This window comes from Corapipo altera, unplaced genomic scaffold (genome assembly GCF_003945725.1).
Source record: "Corapipo altera isolate COAL_440 unplaced genomic scaffold, ASM394572v1 45, whole genome shotgun sequence".
In the NCBI taxonomy this organism is placed as follows: domain Eukaryota; kingdom Metazoa; phylum Chordata; class Aves; order Passeriformes; family Pipridae; genus Corapipo; species Corapipo altera.
Genome location: NW_020884877.1, coordinates 18,078,157 through 18,095,667, shown reverse-complemented (window position 1 = coordinate 18,095,667; position 17,511 = coordinate 18,078,157). Strand labels below are relative to the sequence as shown.

At 41.0% G+C, this 17,511-nt stretch overlaps 1 protein-coding gene across 3 annotated transcripts in view; it reads right to left on the bottom strand.

Annotated features, from left to right (window-relative positions):
• The window catches only part of ITGB6 (integrin subunit beta 6), a 47,376-nt gene extending 32,364 nt beyond the window's left edge, over nucleotides 1-15,012 (bottom strand). For 2 of the 3 annotated variants that reach the window (XM_027637377.1, XM_027637379.1), the window contains exons 1-2: nucleotides 14,796-15,012; nucleotides 13,910-14,147 (exon numbers count right to left, since the gene is read on the bottom strand). The gene's annotated coding sequence lies outside the window, so the exon portion shown is untranslated. Of the gene's footprint in view, nucleotides 1-13,909; nucleotides 14,166-14,795 lie in introns of those variants that run through there. The other variant, XM_027637378.1, reaches the window with a different exon arrangement.
• Between the last annotated feature and the right edge of the window lie 2,499 nt (nucleotides 15,013-17,511).

The window sequence follows — 17,511 nt, the reverse complement described above, 5'->3', positions numbered from 1 at the left end:
CAAGACAAGTCCTATCTTTTCATACATGATTGCAATAGACTACATGGGGCAGCATAAAATTCTAATTTAGTAATTTGTGTTGCTCGCCCGAAAACATATATCCTTTTTCTCTGCAGTCAGAAATCCTACTCAAGTTAGCTCATAAGGACTAGGTTGCTCTCACCAAGGAAGAGAGCTGGCAAGATCAGACCCCCCGTTTTCAGACTGGTAGTAACTGCACTCTCAGGGCAGGATGTGAAAGTAGGGATGGGTCTGTACTAGTTAAACTCCTGAAACACTCCTGGGCATTGAGGCTAACTGGCACAGAAAGACCTGAGTTCATTCCAAAGTGCCTATTGGAACCATTTTAGTAACCAAATTGTGCCCAGAAATTGTTTGCAGTGAGTGTTAATTGGAAGAGGTCAAATTCATGCCAGGGGAGCATTTTAACAGTTTAATAGCATAGACGATCTCATTCCAGTGCCTGGAAATATTCCCAGGCCCATCCAATTTTACTAGTATTTACACAGTCTATGGGTAGTTTCAATAGCAGCTCAAACTGGATTACATCAGGACTACCTTTGCTCTGCCCTTGTGTTCCCACCCCTTCGGTCTTACCAGTCAGTGCTCATGTCCAAACAAGCAGTGAGCTGTTTCATACTGATCCAACTAAAATCCAATCACCTACTGTGGGGAAGGTGGGGGGCTGTTTTTCATCTGGGTGGGTCCCTTGAACCCTGTGACTGTCCAGTCCAGAGTGCAAGGCAGAGTTGGCAGGAAAGGTGGGAATATGTTAGGCTGAATTTAGCCCAGTTTAGGCTGTTATGGAACCATATCCTAACATTTCTATTTATAACAACAGTCCTAAGTCTCCTTCAACTGCTCTCTATACCTTGGAGTGTCCCTTGCAAGGCACTTGTTCAGCTACAGCAACTTTCCTGTGGCATGAAAAAAGCATTGATTAGATTATGTTCCCTCAGCTTGTGAAGACACAACTCTATCAGAACACTGTAATTACATAAGGTCAAAAAGAAGTGTAATCAACTGAAAATGTTTGCTCTTACTAAAAAAAAAAAATCCTCCTGTAAGTGCCATCTTATTTCCCTGTTTGTAACTGTCATTTTTTGAACGTGTCCTTTAATATTGTTGCTGTGTCGACAGCCTTGCAGAGCTCCAAAACCCAGTGCTTTCCCTTTCAATGTAGAAGGTCACCTTGTAGCTCTTACCAGCCCCTGGTAATGTAACACTTCAAAGCATGTGCTCAAAGGACTCAAAACATACCAGCCACCAGCAGTGTCCCAAATTAAGGACCAACCAGCCGAACAGCTGGCAATTAGCAATTGCTTATTCTTAGATTCAAGATATCAGACTTTTAAGTGTAGAGAGAATGAATAATACAGCCTACACAAAACTTACAAATTCTATTTGATATTATCACTTCCCCATTTGCTTGTGAGGTAATATTTTATATATGTCTTGGCAAAGACAGCATGGCTGGAGGCTAAGTGCGTGCCTGCCTCTGAATGGGGTGGCTGCCAAAGACTATCTGCATAAGTCTTTCCTGAATAAAATAGCTAAGTTTCTGCAAATTATTAGGAACAGACCTCCCCAGATTGTCTAGAGAGAGCAGAGAAGAAAAAGAAAGTAGCAGAACTAACAACAATAAAAACACACAGGAAAAAGTGATATCTAAGGGTAAGTTGATCAGGAAGTTCCTCTACTAGATCAATGCTTTATTGGGTTTAACTATCTCTAGAAGAATAGAATTTCAATCTGGAGTATCCATGCTGATGTGGGAAGGATGTGTAAAATCCTTTGGGATCCTGGCATTGCTTGATTTGACAAGGTTTCCAGCCTTCATAAGGTTTTTAAAAGAGTCTTGTTTCACTCACCCAAATTAAAGGCATCAATTCAATGAGATACAACAAAAAGGTAGTTTAGAGTACAGTCATAACACAATTACTATTGTTTCCATCAGCCACTACATTTTCATTTTGGAGCAAATTCTGGTTCAGTTAAATCAGAGTTACAGTTTTATAATGCCACATCAGAACAGAAAATAGCTGTTTATCTTTCACTATGGGCAATGCTGCAAAATGCAAGTCTGTGGCTCTTTAAAAGATAATAAAATCTGTATAGGTTAAAACCCTTAGTACATTTTCACCCATACCTGGCACTTATAATACACAAAGATAGCACAGATCTCTCAGCTTCACATACAACCCAGCTCTTAACTCCCAATGTTCTTCTCACACACACACTCATCCTGAAAGCCTTGAAAAATATGGAGCAATTTAAAGTCTGAATGTCCCCTGGGCTGAGGTGATTCTCAGAATATTTACAAAAGCAGGGGGAGGCATCTCCTGCACTTCAAAAAACATTTCTCTCTTCTGGTGAGAGGGAGTCTCCCTTCTCTCCACCATATAGAGCCACCATATTCACCTCTTCAACGCATCTTTAAGAAGCAGAGGGCTGCAATTCGTAGGTCAGAGGCAGGTTACTTTGTACTTGAAACATCTGGTGACTTTATTCTCTCCCTGGTTGGCTTCCCAATCAAACTGGACTAAAAAGCTCCTGAAAACCTCTTAGTGGGGAATCAAAGTAGACTTCAAAGTTTTGGTCAGACTTTTTAACCCAAAAGATAGTAACTGAAAAATATATACAAAAGTCTGCAGGTTAAAATACTTTTTTCTTGAAGAAGACATATGTTCCATAGCTGTATAGTCAAGTTCTTCCAGGCTCTTGGGCCAGCAGAAATGGAAAGCTTTTATTTTGGAAAGTCTGAGCAGAAATATATGCCTCAGCAGCCTGACAGACACAGTTCCAAAGATGTTTCAGAGGATTTCTGTCAGTTAGCTAAGCAATGAAGCCTGAAAAAAGTTTCCAAGCTTGAAACTTTAATTGATCTCTAAAGAGCTAAAGGTGATTTGAGTAGCCACATAGTGACGTGAGAGTCCTGAAAACAGGCCAGTCCAGCACAGACAGAAACCACAGACAAATACTGTAGCGACACTGGAAGGGCTGTCCTGTCTCTGTCTTTGCTGCAGGACAGGTCTGACAATGTTTTACAAAGAGCTGCTAAAAACATTTGAAGAGGAAGCAACAATCCCTAACAAACAGTTGTATTTAATGGGGAAATTCACAGTGATGGTGAATATGACTAATCAGCAACTTTTTTTTCAGTTGATACTACCTGCTATCTCTTTCTTTGTTAATCACCATGGCAAGAGATGGGTACTGCTCCAACAGCAAATGGCATCCATCCAAAGAAACCACTGTAAGCATTCAGGTCCTGTATAAGTGACATGGAGCATGTTGTAAGCAAAGGTCTGAACATACAGGGATGGAGATGCTTCACTCCAGTTCCTGTGTTCTGGGGTGTACAAATATCATATCCCATTAGGAGCCTAGGACCAAAACACTCCTCTGTAGGGTGAGCCACAGAGGCCACCGAGACATGGTCGGCCATATGGAAAGGCAAAGGTCTCCAGGTGCTGCTTCCAAGCATGCCTATGCACAATGGAGATCAGATTTGGAAGAAGTGGAAGGAGTATCTGTAGCTCCTTCCAGAGGGTCGCAGAAGATGAAGAGCCACATAGAGGAAAGGAATTTTCTCCTCTGATCAAAGCAGGGTGTTTGGGATTGGTGACTCAGGCTGTGATTCATGCTCTGGTCTCCTCTGGTTTCCGGAGCAGCACACTGCAGGTGGACGAGGGCAGAGAGTGAAGTCAACAACCTACCTCTGAACAAACAGAGAGGAAGAGAAGGAAGGAGGAGGAATTGCTCACCAACTGTGCAGTGAGCAGCAGGCAGGCAAGTCAGGGTGTTTTCAACTCATGTTTACCTTACCCACAGCTCTGACCTGGCTGGTTCCAGCCAAAGGCATGAGCGAAGCTCTGTTCTTAGTTTTCTTGGCATGGGTAAGCACCCTGAAAGATTTGTTTGCTTTTCAGATTTGAATACACTCTCACACCCAAAGCAAAATAATCAAACCTCTGAACTGCAGAAGGGCTCAGTTGGAACCGTAGGAAAATCACCTGGCGTTGGAATAGGACTGCCAACCAGCCTGTGACACTCAAGTCTGGCCAGGGACTTCCACACAGCCCATCAAATCTGGCCTTGGTTTCTGTCTGTTTTTCATGGTTACATGGTACCTCTTATTTTCCCTACTTGATAAAAACCTGGGGCAGGGGCACCAGAGCAAGCGCCTCTCCTCAAGGCTGGTGCAAGGCTGAGCATATTTGGGATGGGAATGACACTGAATACTGACTGCACAGCTCCTCAGATGCCTGTGCTTCAGCTGAAGAACTTTCTGTAACTTACTCTGTTCAGATTAATGCTAAATTCAGACCAGACCTGCTGTCCCCAGCACAGAAGGCCAAAGTGAGCCCTGAGACAGGTGTGTTGGAGTGGCATGAAGGGAAAGACAACCCTTTAGCACAGCCCAGCAGCAAGTTGAGCTTGCTTTTGGAAAGGCCTCTCAGGTTATGCAAATACAACGTCTTCAGGCCTGACCATCTATGTAAATTCTAAACTATGGAGCTGGGATTAAATCACTTGTAAAAAGTTATTCCACTCTGGCTTTACAAGCAGAAAATTGTTTTATAGCTGACCTTACTGAAACCTACAGAGGTGTTGTGCTTTGCTACAATACATGGTTTGAATAAAGTTACTCTAGAATAATCAGAACAGATAAGAAAAGAGTGCTTAGCTCAGCACCCAAACAGCTGCTAAAAACTGCGGAAAATGGGCTCAGGTACTGCATGAAAGCATTTCTGAAGCTTCTCAGGAGTTATTCTGGGCTCAGCCAGCTTGATTTCCATTTACAGACACCCAGCGTTCAGGCCACTTGTTCCCACCAGTGGCTGACATCTCCTTTTGGGAAAAGAGCAGGATTTAGGGTTTCAGGAGCATTTGTGCAGAGTGCTGCCATCTTATGGCTACTCTGCTCCTCTGGAGTAGAGAAGTGAGGACTTTCGAACTCACAAGGGAAGAAGGTGTTCAGATACTAACAGGTCTGTTACCATTTAGCAATATTTTGCCTTGCAACTTATATAAGAAGCTTTGGAGACGTTCACATATTTTTTAAACAATTTAGTCACTTATGTTATATTAGAGTTATAATTTAGTTTGCATGTTTTTTTCAAATTCCATCTCTCACAGTAAACAGAACATTACTTCTATTGTCTTTGTTATAAGTTCAGTTACATGATTCTGAAATGTCAGAAGTTGTTTGCAACATCTTTGTCAATGTAAATTATTACTATATTTTATAAATTTTGCCTTATTCTTATGTGTTTCTTCTGGAAATAGGAAGGAAATTTAAACAAACCGTGTCTGTTCACATGTAAACAGGAATGTTGGAAAAAACAACATTATATATAATGATTAGTGCTTCTACAATTCTTAAAGAACTGATCAGAACTGTCGATATTCTATATCTAATAAAACCATGCAAGACTAGGAACATGTAAATAGAACCACCTCTAAATAAAAAAAAAAAATCAACTAAATGAATTCCAAGTATTTTGATGAGTAAAACAAAAAGGATAATGCAGAGCAGATTTTCCCTAGTAATGTTTTCTAGGAGTTCAAAATGATTAATCATGTAAATACTGGCAGTAATATTAGATCCACTGATACATATGTTTCTTATCTCATACATTTGCGACTGCATTGCTGTGCTTTAGTTGGACACTTAGCACACAGATTTATCATGATTTTAAAACAATATTTAAAAAAATTTAAGTCTTAACATTTTGTAGCATGTCAATATGACACAGGAGGCCATAGAGTCATGCTTTCTATCTGAACCCATACATTAGCAGAAATTTAAAAAAATACTATTGCCACAGCAGTACAAACCAGAGGGCATAACACTGCAAAGGATCCCATAGATACTGAAGATGTGTCCTTTCATCTTACACAGCTCTGATAATAAACTTATGAAAATTCATCATAAGGCTACTCAGACTGTTTGACTCTCTGGCAGAGAGGCAAATAGAAAGTGTCTCTACTCACCGTTATGCAAGAGCTAGGTTAATTCTTATTATCCAATTTGCAAGCAAATAACTTCCATTTCACTGTGATACCCACACCTATAATTCTTTGTTCCTGTTACTCTTACTAGAAGATTGTTTCAGAGATTTCACTCTTCTCATGGCTGGAAACCTTCACAGCTCCAGCCTGGATAGACTAACTTTCAATTTATATCCATTTATTTTAATTACAACATTGTCTGGCAACTTAAATAACTTCTTTCCCTTCCTAGTATTTGCCCTGCCCTTTTTCCCCTCCTCTTGATATATTTATAGATAGCAACTGTATATGCCTCATTCTTTGTTTTGTCCAATACTACTTTTCTGCATTTCTTTCAATGCTTTTTCCTAATTTTGGGTGACTGTTTTTGGTACCCCAGAGAAGCTTTGACCAGTGCCTCCTACAATGGTGTCCGTACTTAGGTATCCCTTCTTTGAGTCTCCTATATCATATTTAAGAAGGATCATTTTTGCCTTTCCCATGGCTCCATCCCAGCTCTCTCAGCATCATTATATGACTAACCAAGACCTTGTGGTCCTTCTGTTGTCCAACTGATTCAATTTACAACAGAAATCATTTCTACCTTCATTTGGATGTGGTCCAGCACTTGTACTATTAAATTCTACCCCACACCTCCAGCTCTCTGTTCCCTAATAATTGTATATGAGGGGAATAATGGTACAGATATTTTTCTCATCTGACCACTCCACTTTTAGGAACAATGGAAAGTGTTAACACTTTGAAGGACTAGATGAAACAGTGACACTTGAAAATCTCTACACAATTAAAGTTGCCAAACAATGCCCTTTCCAGAGAGATGGTACCATACATACATTCCCCCAGTCCTAATACACTGTATTAAACATTTATTGCTTATTTTCTCTATTTTATCTCTGCACCCTTATTTATTCTTTGCAAAATGTGCACAAAATTTTCATATTACTAAGGTTAATTAATGAAGTTGTAGATGTGATGTCACTTTTTCATATGCTCTTTCTCTCTCCTTTGTTATGGTAGATCTTTAAAGAAAAACTTGATCCTGTACCTGAAATTTAATTTTGCTTCTTTGAGCATTTTAGGATGTATAACAGACACCATTTCACTATAGGCCTACTACACTTTGTATTTAGTTTTCAAGTTTCTACAGATACTTTCCATCCTGATTCTATTTTACTCCATGATCTGTACCATCGTCTTTACAGAATTTACTTTGTTTGGGTACTGTCCATATAGGCTTTGATCTCTACCCCATCCTTGCCACATACCAGACTCCCTTTTATCTGTGTGGTAGGAAAAACTCTCAGTCTTTTAAATGTTGTTTACAGATGGCATGTCTGTAAATTTGACAGATCTGACTGCATCCTCTTGTTCTAGGTTGCCAAAATACTGTTTTCACTGATGATCTGGTATGGTAGGGATTTCTTCCCCTATGTCTTTCACTCTCTTTGCTCACTCCTAATGTTTATTTTTTTTTAAAGGATTTGTAAGGTGCTAACACCCTTCACTCTCTACTTACAGTGCAAATTACAGATGTTTAAATTATTATTTAAAATAAATTAATTCTAATAGATTTGAAACTTTCAACCAATTTATATCACTAACTAATTCCTTTAGGTACAATACTTCACAAGGACAAATTCTGAGAAACTAACAAGCCTATTCTTGTTCATTCTTTCACTTATTTTGAGTTTTATCAAGTTGGGATAACTTTAGCTAGGTTATTTTCTACAACCAGCTGCTCTATGTCATCACTACCTAACAAAGACCACCTAGAATAGCATCATGGTAGTCCAGTGACTGCTCAGTGATGAAATCTGCCAGCTATTATGCCCTGGAATAACTGGTTCTATCGTTATCAGGAACATTTGCTTTATACTCTATTTCTGACGAGTTTAAATCTCCTGAAATGAGGCAATGCTTGGGAGTTTCTCTTCCATGTTTTTAGTAATTTGATTTAGATCTAAGCATAACAGTTCCTTAGTGGTCCTTCAGAAGACCTTTAGTTTGACAAATTCCATTCTGCCTATGTTACCTTTCTCTGCCTCTGTAGGCAAGTTCATTGACACTGAGTGATGCCTCTGTACCTCTGGTTTTATTTCTAGTTTTCTTAACAGACTACACATTAGTTTAAGTGTGTTGCAGCCACAGATTATCCATCCACCATATTTCACTATTCTTGGAAGATTCGGAGTCATCCTGAATGCTGCAGTTCTAACCTGGGTGTGTTTGCATGTGATTTTTGTACACAAACATCTCAGGTCGTCTTGTATGACTATGTGTTATAGTTTTTAATTATCACATTCCTCTTATACCTGACATCCAGGCCACACACATCACATTCACACTCACATCAGTGCTGATTTTGCCTGTCCATTGCTTTCCCCATTTCTTGCCCATCTCTGCTCCCACTTCTTTCTCTTCCATATATTCGCCACTTTCTGCTTTTCAGAACCAGACGTGGAAGTTACTTACACGTGTCCCCCAGAGATTCTCTACTATTTCTTAGCTTACAATTCTTTTACTTACTATACTGATATATTAATACATATGTTGTTATCATCTGCTGTTTTTTAGCATGCTACATAATCTAATCCTATTATACTATATTGAAATAAATTATAACAATCTCGGTTCCAGAAAATTAATACTGTGTTTGCTGCAATGTAGGTCATGTAGTTTGTGTGAAAAATATTCTTTCTTCCCAAAAGTTACATGCCTTACAACACTCTTCATAATACCAATTCTTAAGACATCTGCTGCTCTTTATTATCTTGCATGCTTTAACACACCCTCTTCAGGAATGAAACCCTGAAGTGGGAGCTTTTCCATCAGGACAAACCTACTCACAGATTTTCTCTGGTTTTCGTTCTTTCCTGTGCTCGCTCCTTCAGTCTTTTATCCTACAATGTGATCTGGTATGGTTATATTTCATCTCAGAGATGACTGCATTGCCAGAGGCACTAAAATGGCTTCTGTCTTATAAATGGGACAGATAATAAAACTCCATGCACATACTCTGTGTGCATTTGCCTGGAATACACTCATTTTAGCTTAAAACTATGCTCTAACAGTACTGCTGACTTTATATTTGTGAGGTAGTTTTAAAATAGCTTCAGTTAAAATAAGTGTGTTTTTGCATGAGAGAACTAAAGTAAAAGTTTGAATATAGTTTTGAACTTGAGTAACTATGTGAGATGTCTCATCAGTTCTCCTGGAGATATTTTAGTCATTGGGAGTTAATCATTACCTGAAATTACAGGAAAAACGTATTCAAAGCCATTCTACCATATAGTGTTGTGTTAGGGAAGAAATGCAGACACTGACTCATAGTTGTCAGTTATTTATTGAGTCAGTTATGCTGTGATTCTTTCCAACATTATTTTTGCTTTTGATTTACAGTAAGATACTGATCTGGTGGATGAGACTCTCTCAATTAGAGCAAGACCCTGCCCACCTTAATCAGGAGAGATGTTTGAGTGTCTAACTACCATAGGGTCACTACAAAATTTTAAAACTGTATGAGAAATACACATAAGGGTAAAGAGGTTAACGAGTTAACATTTATTTGAAAGAGGCATCTGAATGCCCTTTTACATCAGAAAGTGATAGCTGTGCTCAGCAGCTGAGAGGAACAGGAGAAGCCAAGGAAAAATTTAAACAGGTCAAACAGTGGTGCTATGGTTGCTCCCAGCGACTGTGCCAAGTCGTGGATAAGGAGATAAGCAAACCTCTGGGAAACAGCAGACACAGGGCTTGGGCTGACACACAGGAGGTGCCTCACTGCACTTTCTGTAGACACAGTCAAGAACAAACTTGTTCCTAACTTGGGGATATCAGATGTTTACTGCTACAGAGTACACCTTTCTTTCTGTACTACAAAGCTAGGCAAGTTCCTCTCTATCTCTGTAGTGTGTGAACTTTCTTGAATGTAGGAAAAACAGAAACTCCTTCTTCTGCCTGTGTCATGTTAACCTGAAGATTAGACAGGATGGGTACACGACCTACAAGTCAAAAATCACGGTAACCATTTCAGGTAAGATTATCTAATAGATAGTGTCAGCAGTGGCCTGAATATGCTAATAATGTCTGGTGGAAAGTGCATATTTTTCACGTTCTCATGATGTCAGCATTTTCTGCCTCATTGTGAAATTTGATCAATATTTATGGTTTTAAACATACAGAGAAGCAAACAAAACCATTGCAGTTATTTATTCAGACTGTGCTGACACGCAGCTATCCACAATGTCTGTGCAGTCATATTACTGATAAAATCATTCATTTTTACTAGGTCTCCTTCATCATCAGCTTTCTCATGTGGAGTAATAAAGCCTGTTTTTCCTTCATTCTGAACTGATGTTTATGTTCTCATGTTTTACCACCTGATTCATCCTCACCACTTTTATAGGAGTATTTTTTTTTCTTCCCCTGCTGCTTCAAAAATCCCTTCTTATGTTTATTTGCTATGCTTGTGGATTGAGCAATGACAGTTTGATTGAGCTCATGCTTCTGAACTTACATGTTAATGAATCTTTCAAGACTTGGCCTTTTGCTTACATTTTTCTAAGTTCATAGTCTCCATAGTGTATAGTTTTCTTTATGAATCTGATACTGTGCTTCTTCTGTTGTTATAGTGATGCTTGAGGAAGATTGGTCCTTGGAAGTAATTGCTCCACTCTTACAACCAGAACCAGTCTAGGTTCAGGGCATCACAAGCTCCAATTTGGACAGCCTTCCTGGCTGAAGAAATTCCTGAGTGCAGCTCTTGTAGCAGAAATCTGACAATCTCTTTTGTTTATAATGTCTATTAATACTCTGAAAAACAGCACAGGTATCACAGAGGCCTTGATTCTATTTCACAAGGACAGCAGGTAAATATTGCCAGAAAAATAATGGTCCACTGTCAGGAGCAAGGGATTTCCAAATCTGAGCCTGAAAGCCTGGGTGGAGGACAGCCAAGCACAGGAGATGTGGAAGCCAGGAAAGGGTTGGAGAGGGAGCAAAGCTTGCTGAAGCTGATTTTTAAAAACCATTGGAGGTATTGGCTGTAACTTTAATATCCATTGATGTTGGATGAGATTAATTGCTGCTAGCATGGCACTCAAGGAAGCAAGAAGTATCTTCTAGGGATAACAAGGTGCATCATTCCAAGTAGGATTTCTGTCCTGGAGAGAAATGACAGCATTTGCAGTCCTATCCCTAGACTGTTCTGCTAAGGGAAGAAAAACCAATCTCTCCATGACCCTAATAAGACACCTCAGCAGACACAGCCAGGGGTCTTTATCATACAAGTGCCATTCCTAGGTAGTCTGTCAGAGTCTCATTTCAGGGGCAGCGCTAAAAGAAACCTCATTTGGACCAAGGTCTACCCGAGGATTGCCTCATCAGCTTTCAGGCTGTCTGGGTGCCAGCAATGGGAAACAAACCCTAAACGAGAAACCTATCCCTGGATTTGCAACTCTGTAGCCCAGGAAAAGGATGAGAACTGCTGCCAGAGCAGCGCTCCTCCAGCTCTGCTCTACTGAACTTACCCACCTGCTTTGGGTGCTACTGGAAAAAAGTGCTGAGTAACTGTACAGGAAAATCAGATATTTGTTTGTGTTTTCTTTTATGTTGGATACCAGAGAATGCCATTCAGATGCTGACCAGGGGGCAGACATCTGATTTAAGAGGCATATTCCTATCTTCCTAAACTTTCAAAAAGAAATATTGTTAATGACAGGAGAGGCATCTCATGCATCCCCAAGCTCCTTCACTCTGATAGCTGAATGTTTAATCAAAGCTTTGACAGAGGAGTAGATCAGGACTACTGTATCATTTTCCCTTCAAGGCATGCTTCAGCAAGCTGATGCAGATTGCTAGGTCGATGAGATATATCAATATTGTAAGACACCACATGTCAGGCTGAACACATTGAAGGCTGTGTTAAATTTGAACATAGGTCATGAATCACTCAAACTTATTCAGCCAACCAGAATTAATATGAAAATTATGAGTAATAAGGGGCTTTTGTTTTGTTTTTATATAAGCAGGAGGATGAGGCATGTGAACAAAGGTTCATATGAGACAACAACTGTAACTCTGCTCATGTAGGAATGGTTCAGACATTTGGATCACGATGCAGAAAAATTTACATTTGTGTTTTGTTGAAGACTTCACCCTAGCTTTCTGAGAATTAAAACTTTGACAACTTGATTTGGGGAGAGACTGCTAAGACTATCAAGTCTGGTAAAAAATAAACTGTATATAAAATAAAAGCTTTTAAGAAAGCTTCCCCCTATATCTCCTGAAGAGAGAACAGATCATGTTAAAATTGAATGCTACTTTAATTAGTTTTTCTCTTTTTCACCATTTATGACCTTGTTAGCTAAATTTTCTTACAAAGATAATCTGTAAGGTTATTTTAGATTAGATCTCAAACACAAACTCAGTCACTAAAGTGCACTGAATAGTCCTTGACTTTACTGGTACTAACAATGACTCTATACCCTACACATCATGATAAGTATTTACATGTTCTTACATACTTTAAACAATATGTCATCATGATTCATCATCCTTTATCTGTCTTTGTTTTTGCTGATTTTGCTTCTTTTATAGCTCACCTCTGTCTAGACCAACACACAACTCCTTCTAAACACAAGCTTAATGATACTTAGACATGTAAGCTCAGATGGGGAAAGAGGTGGTGCTCTCATCAGATTAACTGTTTGCTTTTCTATTTCAGTACCATGGAAAAATTTTGCTCTCAGAAAAAAAATTTTTTCCTCCTTATTGTGGGATGTGCATTGATGAAGCATCTGACATTCACTGCAGACTATTATTGAAAGCTCTTGCTGCAATAAGATTACTCATTCACTTTTTGCACATTTTTGGTAAGTGTGTGGTACCTCAGAACCCGTGCCTGTCACTGGGGCCGGCACAGAAGCACTCACTGAGCTCGACACAGCTCTACTAGAAGGAAGAGGACTGTTTTTTGGCATCAGGAATAGCAGTAGCTCAAGAGTGAAAGACCATTGTTCATAAGTGGCACAATCATCAGAGACGGTGGCACAGCAAAAGAAGCACTGAGAGCACCGCAACCAGAGATGCAAGTAACAGCTCTATTCATAGCCCTGCTTTTCCCCAGGGAATGGCATCTTGCGAGTGACTTCATTAGCTGCTGACAGCAGACAGACTGCGCCGCGCTGGGAGCGAAAGGGAAACACTCATCAGATGGCCCCAGCCACAACTGAGGAAATGCACAGAAGAGATAACTGGCAAGCATGGTGCTTTCCTCTCTGTTCAGAAGAAGTTAGTCAGATCCCTGAATGCAATGCTGTATTTCTTTTCTTTTGGCAGGGCTCTCTTCTTGTGTACAGACTCACTCTGCACAAAGGGTGCTGCTGTCGATTCAATGCACCCTTGGAAAGTACCCAGGCTGTGGGAGATGGGATCTGAATTCCAGATCAGTTGCTAATTGTAAGAAAAAAACCCAAAAGTTCTTGGGATTTGTTACTTTTAATAGTCAAAAGAAGACGCCCACCAAGCCTTGTTACCTGACATGCAAATCTGCCCCGTTTGATTTCTCGCACTGTGTGCAATAGAACTTCCCTCACCACATGGCCGGCAGGATGTGTGCTCTCTTAGGTGTCTTCAATGTATTTATTCACAGAACAGGGTCACACAGCCCAAATGACCCGTAGCCGTAAAACCAGGGATCCCCACTCCCTTCACAAGACTAAACACATCCCTCCCTACCGAACTAACTTAGAGGGTTGTTTGCCTGCCAGTGCCCTCCACGTTCAAAAGATCTTACAACAGCTAAAGGGCTGAGAGCTGAAACACAAGGTTTTCTACACACAGGTACTTCCTACTTTGCCCCAAAAGTTTACAGAAAAGCACATTGCCTTACCTGCTGTTCCCCAGTACACTTGTGCATTTTTCGGGTGCGGAGCAGATTTGCCAACATCACAGCCATTCTTGCGCTTGAGCCCAGTTTTCTGCTGGATCTGTCTTTCCGTCTTTCTCCGTGTGGCAGCTGCCTTGCTGCTTGTCAGCCCTGAAGCCAAGCCTCCTTTTTAAAAGCACACCACCATCCTCCTCCTTCTAACTTCATTTTTCTCTGTGGATTCTCCAGGCTTGCCGAGTGTCTGTGTTTCAAACATTAATACTTTGATTACTGGCTTTCTTTAGCAGGTTTTCTACTCTCCAAACCGTATCTCCTATAGAAAGTTTGACAAAAACTGGCCTAAAATGCCATTAGTTGAAAGTCCTGTTCTTCCCAGAGGAAACGCTAGTAGTCCTTCATAACCAAGCAGGCTATTTATAGGAATGGTGACAGTACAATGAGTACGAGGCTGTCCAGACAAGACAGGATGATAGAGGCTGTTCATGAAATCAAAACTGGAATTCATGTGCTGTATGTCAATAGCAATTTAAGCAACCACTTTCTCCATTCCAGAGGGAAGAAATAAAAGCACTCTTAGCACAGGGACACACAAGACATTGCCACTGGAATAACGAATCCATTATTTTAAAGAATAATGTTAAAGTTTTGTATCTCTTATAATCCTAATCCCCCCTCTTTCTGTAATGCAGTGCTTCTGCCTCTTGTGCACCTGCTTTCACACTTCCCAAAGGAGCTTCTTCCCCATAAACTGCACTGCAGTTTCATCTTAACAGACATATAACTAGGTTCTTTGATCTGAGCAGCAGAATACAATTAGTTTGGGATAAAGAACAGAGGGATCCCAGACAAGCCCCAGACAAAACCAGAAATGGCAGGGAGGCAGAATTACCTTAGGGAATGCACAAGGAAGCATCAGTGCCAGCTGGGTTGTGAATCAGAACAGCAAACAGCTGTAACATTTTCTTCTAAGGTACTCGGTGGGAAGCCAGGCATAAAGAGCAGAAGCATCCCAGTGTACACGTCATTTCCCTATGCAGGAGATGAGGAGCTGGGAAAGCACTGTAAGAAAACAAAAACCATGTTTAAAGCAGGTAGAGATGAGATAAGGATCTAATGTAGGGTTAGGAATGCTCCTAGCGAAGGATTAGAAAAACTTGTAAAGAGGCAGGAAAATCACACTATTTGGAGTGAGGCTGGAAGCTGCAGCGCCTGGGGCACCCTGCAGTGGCACAGTGGGCTCAGCAGCCCACTGGGCCCTTCCCCATGGCTAGGCTGCCCTGATACAGGGGCAGAGGAGACCAGTGCAGGCCCCACGGGTTCCAGCTGAAGACCCCTTACCACCAGAACTGCCACTTTTCCCTCTACCTACAGTAATAAATAAAGCCACCACCCAATCTCTGCAAGACCCAAGTAGGAAGGTAACAACCAGCTCATGTTCCACTCTGCCTTGTCAGCCCTTTGGGCTGTTGCACATAGGTGGAGAGGCAACAACCCCCTGTGCTGACTGTCCCCGCGTTTGAAGGCATGTGGGGTGTGTTGCCAGGGAAAAAACACCCTGTACTGTCCTCTCCCCCACCCACCTACAAAGACATGAAGCCCCTTAGTAAACTTTGCCCACCTTGCACTTACGGGTGACTCCCACCTGAGAGCTGGTGGCACAGTTCCTGCAGCAGCTGCGGGGTCCCTCGCAGGCTGGGTGATGGGAGGTGCTGCCGTGCACCCTCACGAATCTCTGCACCACTCGAGCTCTGCTCAGCCTGTCCCTGTTCTGAGCCACTCTCAGATGGGGCCAATTGAGCTGCAATGTGGCACTCAGTGAGGACCATGTTTGGAGAGCAGAGCCCGGGGAGACAAACCGTGGAGACTGCTGGAGGTTACTTCTTTAATGTCAGTGTCACCCATGACTGTGTTTGCTTTTTGACAGAAAGTTGCCTTGGGTCAGAGATGGCTCTGTGTTTAGTCCAGCCTGTGCTGGGGTGTGAAAGGACAGTGGTGGAAGGTAGTTTTCCCACAGAAGCATCCAAGCGGCAGAGGTGTTTCAAAGCAGAGGGAGAAGGGGAACAAATGACAATCAAAAGAGCTTCAGGGAGCCAGGCATGGACCCAAAATGGAATTAATGAGTGAAGCAGTAAGGTCAGAGTAGAAGAAATAGGCTACACTGTAAGAGAAAAATCCCTTAGAATTGGATGGAAAAATTATCACAGCACAAATTTTGCTCTGAAGGAGAAGTAACATTTGTGGCCCCCATGTAAACCCACATCATGGCTTTTCACAGATATGTCCCTGAAAGCTAATTAGAGCCTGATGTTGTAAATTGGCAGTTGATTAGGAGGCCAGAAGCACCAAAAAAACATGGATACTGCAAGAAAGCCCACTGTGTTTCTCCAGCCAGGAGCTATGTGGGGTGGGCAGCACTTCTCTGCCCTCCCCATTTTTGACTGACAGTCAGGTACAGTGAGACATAAATTGCCTGGGCAAATTGTGTCCGGTGCATGGGTTACTGAGCAGCAATTCCCCAATGTGCCAAAAGCCCAAGCCGCTTGTGGCAGCTGAGGAGCACAAGGCAAAGGGAGACTGAGCTGAGGCAAGGGGGACTGAGTTGTCCTGAGGGCAGCAGGTGAGACCCAGCACATCAGCAGCACCAGAGATCTCCTCCATCCTCTCACAAATTCAGCAGCCCAGCCCCATGTACCAGGTGCTGATACGCTTTTACAGGTATTTATATAATAACAATAAGAAAGACGATTTTCCTGAGCTTTTACCATCAATGTGGCACTAGGTCTGTGACACACTAGGGAATTCCATTATGGACCTTTAAAACTGGAATTTAAATGGCTACAGAATGACTTGCTAATAATAAGTGGCAATAAAACCTCTCTACTTAATACAAATATCACATGAAAAGAGGGAGACCAAGCACTTCCATACTGTGTTTGCCTTCCACACATGCTGGATTTTTGCTTTGATACCTGGAGGAATATATTGTTAACAACTAGAACTGAATTTGTACTTAGATATGTATTCCAGGGAAAAATATTACCCAAGTTGTCCGCAGTGGTAGAAAGTCATTAACTTTTTTTTTCTTTTCTTCATACAGGCACAGAATTAAAACATTAATTTCCTTTTTAAATAAAGATATAAGGCTTGATTCATCTCACATGTAATTTTGTAATTTTGATCCTGTTGATTGATTTATTTCTTTAGTAATCCCTAAGGATCAAGAGTCATGGAAAATTAGAAGTGAAAGAGGATGTTTGTTAAACACAACTACAGGTGCCTTAATGCACAAACAATAAGTAAAACCAGAAAATATTTTTCCTGGAATAAAATGCAGACCCCCTTAATCTGCAGAAATTCACTGCTTTTCTTCAGAACAAGCATTTATTGGCAACATACACTTCCCTGAACTAGGTAAAACTCCCAGCTGCAAGAACAGTGGCGGTAAACCAAAGGTTCGAACATGCAATGAACAAATTACATGTAGAATTATTTTTGACAGGCTCAGTGAAATCAAATGCTGTCATTGCTTATGACAATCCACCTCACTGACCATATTGAATTTGCCTAGATACATCCCTGAGAGCAAAACTGCAGCTGCCTGGCAT